The sequence below is a fragment of the Olea europaea genome, chromosome 7 (assembly GCF_002742605.1).
Source record: "Olea europaea var. sylvestris chromosome 7, O_europaea_v1, whole genome shotgun sequence".
Lineage (NCBI taxonomy): Eukaryota > Viridiplantae > Streptophyta > Magnoliopsida > Lamiales > Oleaceae > Olea > Olea europaea.
In genome coordinates this window covers 22,622,380-22,632,252 of record NC_036243.1, presented here as the reverse complement: position 1 = coordinate 22,632,252, position 9,873 = coordinate 22,622,380, and the positions used below count along the sequence as shown (strand labels likewise).

General features: G+C 40.5%; 1 pseudogene; it reads right to left on the bottom strand.

The window, feature by feature from the left end:
• LOC111397461 overlaps positions 1–335 on the bottom strand; it is a 2,200-nt pseudogene extending 1,865 nt beyond the window's left edge.
• Positions 336–9,873: the final 9,538 nt, after the last annotated feature.

The window sequence follows — 9,873 nt, the reverse complement described above, 5'->3', positions numbered from 1 at the left end:
TATATATATATATATATATTTCTTTTTCCTCCATCTACCTGTGGAAATACCACGAAGATAATCCAATAATGAACATGATTCTAGCTAACAATTAATAAAATCTGATTATGAAAACAACAATTTTAACAAAAGAAACAAACCCAGGAAAAAAAATTTGCATAGAATTTAAAACATGCATAAATGACTGTATCTGTGTAAATAGATACAGACCTGAAAGATCCATTTGTTCATGATTATAACAGTGACATTGAAACTCCACCATTGAAGAATGGTCAATATCGATCAAATTACACTCTACTTACACAACTCACGTTCCTCCATGATTATTTGATCAAAATTCAGCAGAAATTTGCCAAAAAAAAATCAAATAAACAGAAAAGAAAAGATCCCAGTTGGATTGTAAAGGTTTACAAATTTTACAAGGAGAAAGCTAATGTGAAGAAAAGGATGGTGGTCAGGTGGTGTACTGGTGGAAAGGTTTTAAGAATGCCATAAAAGTGGGGTCTTTTCAGTTTGGGAATTATTTAATTTTTTGTTTACTATGTTTTGATTTCGAGCGTGCCTGCCTGAATTCCAACCCACAATCACGCACTAAGACTGGGCGGGTGTATGATTATGTGGCGATGGGAGAACTTGGGGTTATTAGATTAAGTCCTTATCTCAGCTCTGATCTGTTGCTCCACGTGACACGAGAGTATGCTAAAAATTTCTCATTGCTGATGTGATAAGAGAACTTTCTTAACTTGAAAATAAAAAGGTGACAAGTGATAAAATGTGTTGATGACCTCGAAATAGTATTGGTCTTGCTGGGTTACCTTGGTTCGGCACGGATTAATCTGTGTCAAGTCCAAGGCTTATTTTAATTCTTTTTGAAAAAATTGTTATGTGATAGTTTCGACAGAATTTGTTAGAGGAGATGAACCAACAACCATGAATAAATGAAAGATGGAGACTTCTATAGTCCAAAAATGTGTCTCCAAATGAGTCCTTCCAACTTTGCGATTCTCACAAAATCTAGGTTGTTGGGAGAGTCGTCACAACCCCTCCGATTGTTTAAGCATTTGGCAACTCCAAGAGACGGCATAAAATTCCTTATCCTGCCTAGTTATGATTTTGATATGGGAACAATACAAATATAAGATCGTTGCAAAACACAATTTCAAAATTAAGAAATTAGTTTTATTATTTCAAAAATTAGGTTCTAATTAAATTTTATTAATTTATTAAAAATATTTTATTAATTAAATAAATTATGATCACAATATTATACAATTTAATGTCACAGTTATATACTAGTCACAATTACAGACGTCATAGTCACAAATCATAAATTTTATAGATCACATATTATTTATTGGTCACAAATCATAATTTTTATTGGTCACATTTACACACTTTTAGGTCACAACTTATTTATTGCTCACAAATTATCAAATTTATTTGTAACGCATTATTTTTTGGTCACAAATAAAAATTTTTAGAGGTAATTTATTTCTGAATCACAAATTTTAGTCGTTACAATTTATTTATTAGTTACAAACTATCAAATTAATAAGTCATAAATTATTTCGCGATCACAAATAATAAATTTTATAGGTCATAATTTATTTCACCGTCATAAGTTATTAAATTAATTGTCATAACTTGGCGAATTGTTAATCACGATTACAAATTTAGTCACAACCTCACATTTTTAAATCACCTATTATTTATTGGTTACAAATTATCTATTTTATCATTTACATATTATTTATTGATCAAATTAACTATTTTATTAGTCATAGTCTCCCAAATAATTGATCACAAAAATTCCTCATCTCACCTTATCGCACCCCACTCTTTTCTCCTCTACCACCACCACCACATGCACTATCATCACCAACACACTCACCACCAACTACAAAGACCACCATTGCACCACACAATGTACCACAACCACACCACGCCGCACATCACAACACCATTGCACCACATACCACAGCACCATCATACCCCAAACTTCTACAAAAACTCAAAAACCATCGACCACTACTACCACCATAACAATAACTCCGTAGCATCCATTTCAAAGAAATCAAACTCAGGAAAAAGGGGAAAAAAAGGAATGGATATGATGGTACTAAAGCAACTGCATCACTGTTTCGCACGACGTTGCTAACCGAAAAATAACCTAGTTTGCCCATACTTTGATGGCGGATTTATTGAGGCGATGGAGGTGATGACTTTCTCATCGAACCCTTGCCAACAATTTGATTCTCTCCAGAACTCAGTTGGTATGTGGAATCGTCTTCGTCGTCGTGATAGGGATGTTGAATTAGGACGCTGAGAAAGAGAGTGGAGAGAGATGAGATATGAGAGGGAGAGAGAGAGAGCGGGGAGAGCGAGTATAATTACTTTTGACTGATTTTTATTAACATATTTATACATAAATATTAAATAATTAATTATAACCTGAATTATGAAATATGAAACTTACAATCTTATTTATGAAATACAAACTTGCAAAACAGTCCTAGGTGTAATTTCCACTTTTTGAGATATCTAGACCCACTTCGGCCTACTTATCTTTTATGGGCTCATGAACTCTAGACCCAACAAATTCCCACAATCAATGCACACTCAAAGTCATTATAGATAATTATGTGTTAAGATATGCCGTCTAAAATTGGCTGTTGAATTTGTTGTCTATTAATAATTCATTGACAAATCATCTTACACATATATTTTAGCACAAGTGGTAATGAGAGAAAATTGGATATGTTAATTTAAAATAACATGTCAATGAATTATTTGATGGATAGCTAATTTTGGACAACAAATCTCAAATCGATACTTATAGTCGATCAATATACAAAACATTGATTCATTCGAACTTTTTTAAAAGCATCCAACAAGATATAGCGATACATACAAGCCGTATTGTGTAGGAGAGATCACAGTTTTACAGTTTAGAATGATGATAATGTAGGTTCGTGAACCTACCAAAAATGGGCCAAACCTGACTTTACCATCCACCAAAAAGGGAAAGATAGAAAGAAACCAAGGGTTTGCTTTAGAAGACTTATTTGTCACCTAATCGTGGGGCTCATTGACACGACTGCAATGTGAAAAAGGGATATCTATTAAATACCAAATTAAAATCATGTTACGTGTCACTATAAATTGGTGGAACGTTCCTATCAAATGCTTATCCTTACCTTCAATCAAGTGCTTGTTGGGGATAGCTTAAAAGTTGCTAGAAGTTGAGGTTAAAGTCAATAAATAATTTTAAACACTCATTTAATGGAATATCAATTTTTCAATCATAAATTTCATCAATTTTTGTCAAATCTGTTCAAACTTTCATCAAAAGTTTTTGTCGAACAACCCCTATTTAAGTTACACCATATATAAAGCATATCTATCTCTATACACACATATTCACACTCTAAAACTTGTGTTTGCTTCTACTCAAAACATGCACACTCCAATGGTCAGTCCTGTGATTGTTGGGGAGCGAGACGAAATTCATAAATTAGGCCCCAAAAAATAACATAAATGCAAAATTCAACGATTTATTACGCAACTTATTACTAATTTAAAACATAACATTAAAACAACAAACAAATATTCAATAACAAGTTATGGCACATCATTGCTTACCCGAGAAGTAGAATTTCGACTAAAATTATAGAATCATACTCTTGAGAATTCCATAATCACAACTCACAAGCCTGAAATAAAAATTTAGCATCAAACACCAATACAAATATACAATTCTATTGCATTAATCTATTCATCATAAATTTAAAATCCTATTGCAAATTGCAATTTCATTAGAAATCCTACGAAATCAAAAATCCTATTTAACTATTTTCAAAACTTAGAAAGTACAATGATTTTTTGGAATCGAACTTACTGAATTCCACCACCAGATAAGCACAGGGGCGGACCCACATGGGGTCAAATGACGTCACGATTTTTTTTTTTTTTTGGCTGAAAACTTAATTTTCTGCCCCAAAAAGTCCAAATCCTAAATCTATATCCATATCACATGGTCCATATCCATTATTTAGTTCATAGATATATCGTATAATTCACCGATTTCTTCCCAAAGTGCAAACACCGAACATGAACAGCAAACAACCTATTTTTTCTTTTTATTCATGATACGTCGTTTGAAAAATAAATTTTTTTGACCCTACAGTTCGAAGTGTCTGGGTCCGCCCCTGGATGAGCATGTACCACCTTTTGTGCAAGTCTGGCAGCTCCCACATTACTTGCTATTGCCCCCACAATCGATATAATTTAGTAAGTTAATAATACAAAACACTAACAGTAACCTGCCAGAAAAAAATTGAATCAAACTAAGAGAAATATTAAAACACAATTAATAGACGTAAGGAATTCCGGATTCAACAAGTATTACTCAATATTAAACTTGTGATAGGCATTCCCATTCCTCAATCACATAACCATTTATTTAGAGAGTTGAGCAATAACGCATGAACTGAACTTCAACAAAATTCAAAATTAATTGGAAATCAAACCCTAATATTTCTATCCCTTCGATCACATGATCTACAAATAATTCAAAATCAAAAGCTCTAATCATTGTGTCCGTTCCAACACCCAACTCATAAACATTCAATTTCCCAAAGACCATTCTAAAATATCTTCCCTCTAGAATTTTTGTTTGCTATTAAATCCATCTACATTTAGTTCGCGTTAATAATTATACCAAAAAATCTAGAGGGTGTTTGGCGGAGATTAAAATTAGATTTTTTAATAGATTGTGATAGAAGTTTTTGAAATATGTGTGGTTGAAAAGTTGTGGGACCCATGAAAGATATAGTTAATATGGATTGTTTGACTTTGACTTAAATTAAAATCAAATTTTAATCAAAACCAAACATGTGCCTAGACTATTTTCCAAATATTATTTCCTCCAGCAAGTGTAAAGACTTCACCTTTTTTCCCTTTTCTGTAACAAAACTTGTTACGTGTTGTCATACTTGGCCAACCTACTTGGGTCTATGGCCCACTCAATCTGAACCACGTAGCGCTCTAGTCGAGGTGGCATGTATGGCCGAGGCCCTTCATGCCGAGGCCTGTGAAGATAGCTGAAGCCCTAAAGCAGAAGTATTACGTGAGTGGCAGAAGCTTCCAAACCATGGAGGAACGTCTTCCATAATCACTTCTCCCAAGAGATCTTTTACATAAATATCTTGTTAGAATGATTGATGGAACGTTTGTCATAAGTGTACATGTCAGGTCTTGTCATTAGCATGGAGGTTCTGTATAAGCAATAAATGCACAGTAAACTAGTAAGTTAATGATGATGCCTAGGATTGGATGTTTGGATTAAAGAGATGATGACACGTGCGACCTCATCCAATGGTTGCCATTTCACATGTAACACTATAAATACTTCCCTTGTGTAATATTGAAGAACTAATGCAAGAATCAATACAAGAATTTCATACTGCTTTACAACACAATACGAGTTCATACATATTTACATGCACATTCATGAGCACTGATTGGTAATTATTGTACAATCGGATTAAGAACATCCCGCCGGACTCCGAACGTTCTTGTTTCGCGTTGTTGGGCAACTCCCATGCCCCTGATCCATTCGTTCTAGACCGTCAACGCGTCTTAGTGTGTAGGACCTTCACTCACGTGTGCACGGGTGGTCCGGCATCTGTTGGCAACATTTTTTGGGGTCAACAGATTGACGCCGTCTGTAGGAAACCATACCATAACCATGAAAAATCTTGTGGTGAAAGTTTATTGAAGAGCATTTGGGCATCCCCCTTGAAAAAGGATTTGTTCTTGAAAAAAGAATAAGAGGAAGCCCCACAACTTAGCAAAATCTGAAGAGTCAGACAAAAAGACAATGAGTTCAAACGAAGACACACCCCTTAGGAGGATAAGAGAAAACGCAAATGTGCCTCTTCCACCCGCTGCCCCAGCAGCTCGGCAAAGATTCCACCACCACCAAAGAAGAGGTGGAATGCGGGCGACGGCACGACTGTCAAGAGAAATGGCTGTCATGGCGGTCAACATGAGGGATATTGCTAGCCAAAACTTGGCTATGAGAGAACTCATGGCCCAAATGCAGGGCCAGGGAGGCTTCCCCATTCCTCCATACGTCCCTCAAGGGCACTACCAGCAAGAAAATGAAATTCAAAGTCATAGATCTGCCTCGCCGGACTATAGCTGAGGTGGAAGCCCACTAGAAAGGGAAGTGGAAGTTGATGTTTCCTCCAACTACGCTTCTGGCCGACCTACCGAGGTCCCATTGAACCATGATAACTTCCCACCTCCGTATGAGCAGGAGTTAAGATATAGGAGGGCAGGTAGTGTATTTGATAGAATTAGCCCCGCTGAACTGAGGCTTAGGCAACAACAGACTCACCAGCCTTGGACAAGGCCATCGCCTCCATCTCCAATGCCCCAGTAGTCGGAAGAAAGGCATGAAAATGCCCCCCTCCCCCCCGTATTGCTTTGCCTAGAGATAGGCACCAGAGGAGGGAAGAAGAAGCTAGGAACTGTCCCGAAACCTCCTACCAACAATCACGGCATGAGGCCGATGAATACGATTCAGATGAATAGCAGAGGTCCTGTGACTTGGACGATGACGATGAGAATTTGCCGTTCTCAAGGGAACTAAGGAGTGCCTAGGTTCCAAGCCACAATGTAATGCCAAAGATACCAAAGATGACGGAAGAGGCGACCCAAAGAAACACCTGAATGCTTATCAAAATCACATGAGCTTAAGGGGCGCCACCCCAACTGTGAAGTGTAGAGCTTTCCAATTAACACTTAGTGGAGCGATCGAAATTTGGTATAGTAGGTTACCGCCTGGGAGCATAAGAAGTTGGCCCGAGTTCAAAACAACATTCTTGAAGAGGTTCGCGGTAAGCAAAGAAGGAGATGCCCCCATCCAACATCTCCAAGACATGAGACAAACACATGGGGAGTCCCTAAAGAGCTTCCTATCACGCTTCACCGATGAGATGACGTATTGCGTGCAAGTCACCGATCATGAGGTGCTATCCGCATTAAGGGAAGGTCTGAACATAAATACCCTATTCTGGAGGGACGTGCAAAATCAAGATCCCACCACCTATGACACCCTACTCGAGATGATGAGGCGGGAAATCATCAATGAAGAATTGATTGAGCATAGAAACAGGGCAAGTAGGGGCCTCCCACTCCTCAAAGGCAACGTGCTAGAGGGCCGACCTCCCACCTGATGGACTACCAAATGAACCAGGCTGGAAATGAGAGTTCTGGCCAAGCACTTGCCACCACCACTTTGAACGCGGTTCCTACCTTGACATATGAGGATATCAACCCAATTATTGACACCCAACAGACGGAAACCCCATAAGGATCCCGTAGGGGGAGAGGTCGAGGCCGGGGTTTGGGACATCGAAATAGGCCAAATCATAACCCATCGGTCCACCATGTTGGGGAGAAGCCCCAACATGGCTGCACCATCCACCATGTTGGGAAGCGTCGTCACCTCGGAGGAGAGGCCAGCGTCCCATCTCTGGGCCACCTCGCTTGAACTTTGAGGCGCATACACATGCCTCTCTTTGGCGAGGCTGAACGCCAAGGGAAGAAGCCTCAACATGGCTGCACCATCCACCATGTTGGGAAGCGTTTTCACCTCGAAAGAGAGGCCAGCGTCCCATCTCTTGGCCACCTCGCTTGAACTTCGAGACTCATACACTTGAATTAGAGTAATATTCCCAGTTCGGCTGCAACGATTTATTTTTAGGATCTCCTCAGGTTACAGTTATTAAGTTTAAGTACAATTTATTTGCTTAAGTCCAATATTGGTCATAACTCGTGAGGCTTGCATACAATTTATCTGTTAAGTGATTGAAGTTAGGATACCTAGTTAAAGTTATTTAGTTCTTCAATCAATATTACGTTCAATTACTTAACGAGGCCAACGCACTTGAGAAAAAGAAACAACATTGAATGAAAAAGAGATTATATTGATTTTCATCTGATATTACAAAAGGGGGCCTGGGGCCAATACATCATGGGTAACTAAAAAGAAAACTATCCTAAGCCTGGGAAGATGATGGAGGTACCTCAGCAGCTGGGACTTCTGCAGCTTGAGCATCAGAATTTGCTTTTTCTGCCCCTGCTACTTCATCTCCCACCACTTCAACAGCTGAGGTTTGAGGCACTTCGTCCACAAACTCCGACCTAAGTTGCAACAGATCCTGATTGGGATACAACTCTTCAGCCCGCTCCATCATTTCGGAATAAGCAAAGTTCCTCCAGTAAGTGCTGAAGCTCTGGTACTCCTCGGTATTGTGGAAGTTGGCGATGTAGTCTTTCACTACCTCCTCCCTTGCATTTTGGGCTTCCTCCCTAGCATGGGTCGCGTCATCGACGTACCACTTAATTTGGCCCTCGATATACTTGTATGAATCTTGGGCCCCTGCCAGCTCCCTGTTAGCCTTCTCCAAAGCTTCGGCTATCACCTTCTGGTGGTCATTGGAAACCTTCACCTTCTTAGTCAAGAAGGCAACCTCGCACTAGGACTCATGTACCTCCATCTTCAATGCCTCTATCTGAGCTAAGGCAGATTCTAACTTGGCCGATTTTTCAAGCTTTTGGGCCCTAGCTTCTTCAACCTCGACCTTAGCTGCCTTCAACTCCTCTACAAGGGAGGCAGCCTTCCTCTCAGAGGACCGTGTCTTCGTCTGAAAGTCAGTGAGGGCCTTCCTACACTCCACTGCGACGCCAAAGGTCCTAACACTTTGGCTCACAAGAGCCCTTGTCAAGTCCGTGGCATCAAAGGCGAAGGCGTGCAGCTGCTACCGATCCATCCAGAATTTATAAAAACATTCAGTGGCGCTTCGGATCTCAGGCGGCAAGGCCTCCACCAAAGCTGGGGCTAGAGGCTCCTCCTTGCCGGCAAGGAAGTTCGGAGACTTTCCTTGCACTCGAGCAGGCTTCTGTTTGGCAGCCTTCTCCTCGACCACCTCAGCTTGCCTCCTTGCAGCCTCCTCCCTCTCCTCTTCAGCCTCGGCATGCCTAACCATTTCAATCTTAACCGCTTTCAAGGCGGCTTCCAGTAGCTTCGGCGGTCCGACTTCTTTGCCTTGGGACACAGAACTCCCAAATTTGCCAGACGAGCTGGAGATGTGCACCAGTTTCCTCTTCTTTGGTTCCTCAGGGACTTTCTTCTTCCCCCGAGGCTCCTTGTACTTCTCGGGCCTCTGGGGGGTCCCCTCTTCGGAAGCCCGTGATGTGTTGTCCTTAGAGAGATGCTCCACTCTACCTGGGACCTCTTTGGCGCCAATTGACCTCGGCTTCAGGGGCCTCGTCTTCACAGTAGAGGTTGCCTTAAGTATGGACGCCATGGCAGGAGCTGGGTACTCCTTCCTCTTAAACTTGTCTGCAGAACACAGCTTGTCAGTATCAAAATGAAAACACAAAAATATACAAGTGTGGGAGCTTCGTACCTTGGGAGGCCATTAGCTCAAAGTCGAGGAAATAGCGACTTCTATCGATGAGGTGGTCGAAGTGGCGAATCTTTAGAGGTCTCTTGTAGATGTCCTCTATCACCTCAAACTCCTCCCTGCTCAGCTCGAACCTCGTACTACTATCTGCAAAGGACGCTCCAACAGTTGAGAAATAAAATTTTTAATACAGATTACAAACTTGGGCTGGGAGGCTCACGAGTTTCGTAGTACGGGTAGGTACTGTGCAAGCCAGGGTTTTGTGCCCCTCCACTGCCTGCCACCTGCTTCGCCCAGAACCATGACTCCTTCCACCCCTTGATGGAAGAAGGCAGTCTCACCACAAATGGTGCATGAGCCCCCCAAGGACTTAGGTAATGCCACCCCTTCGACT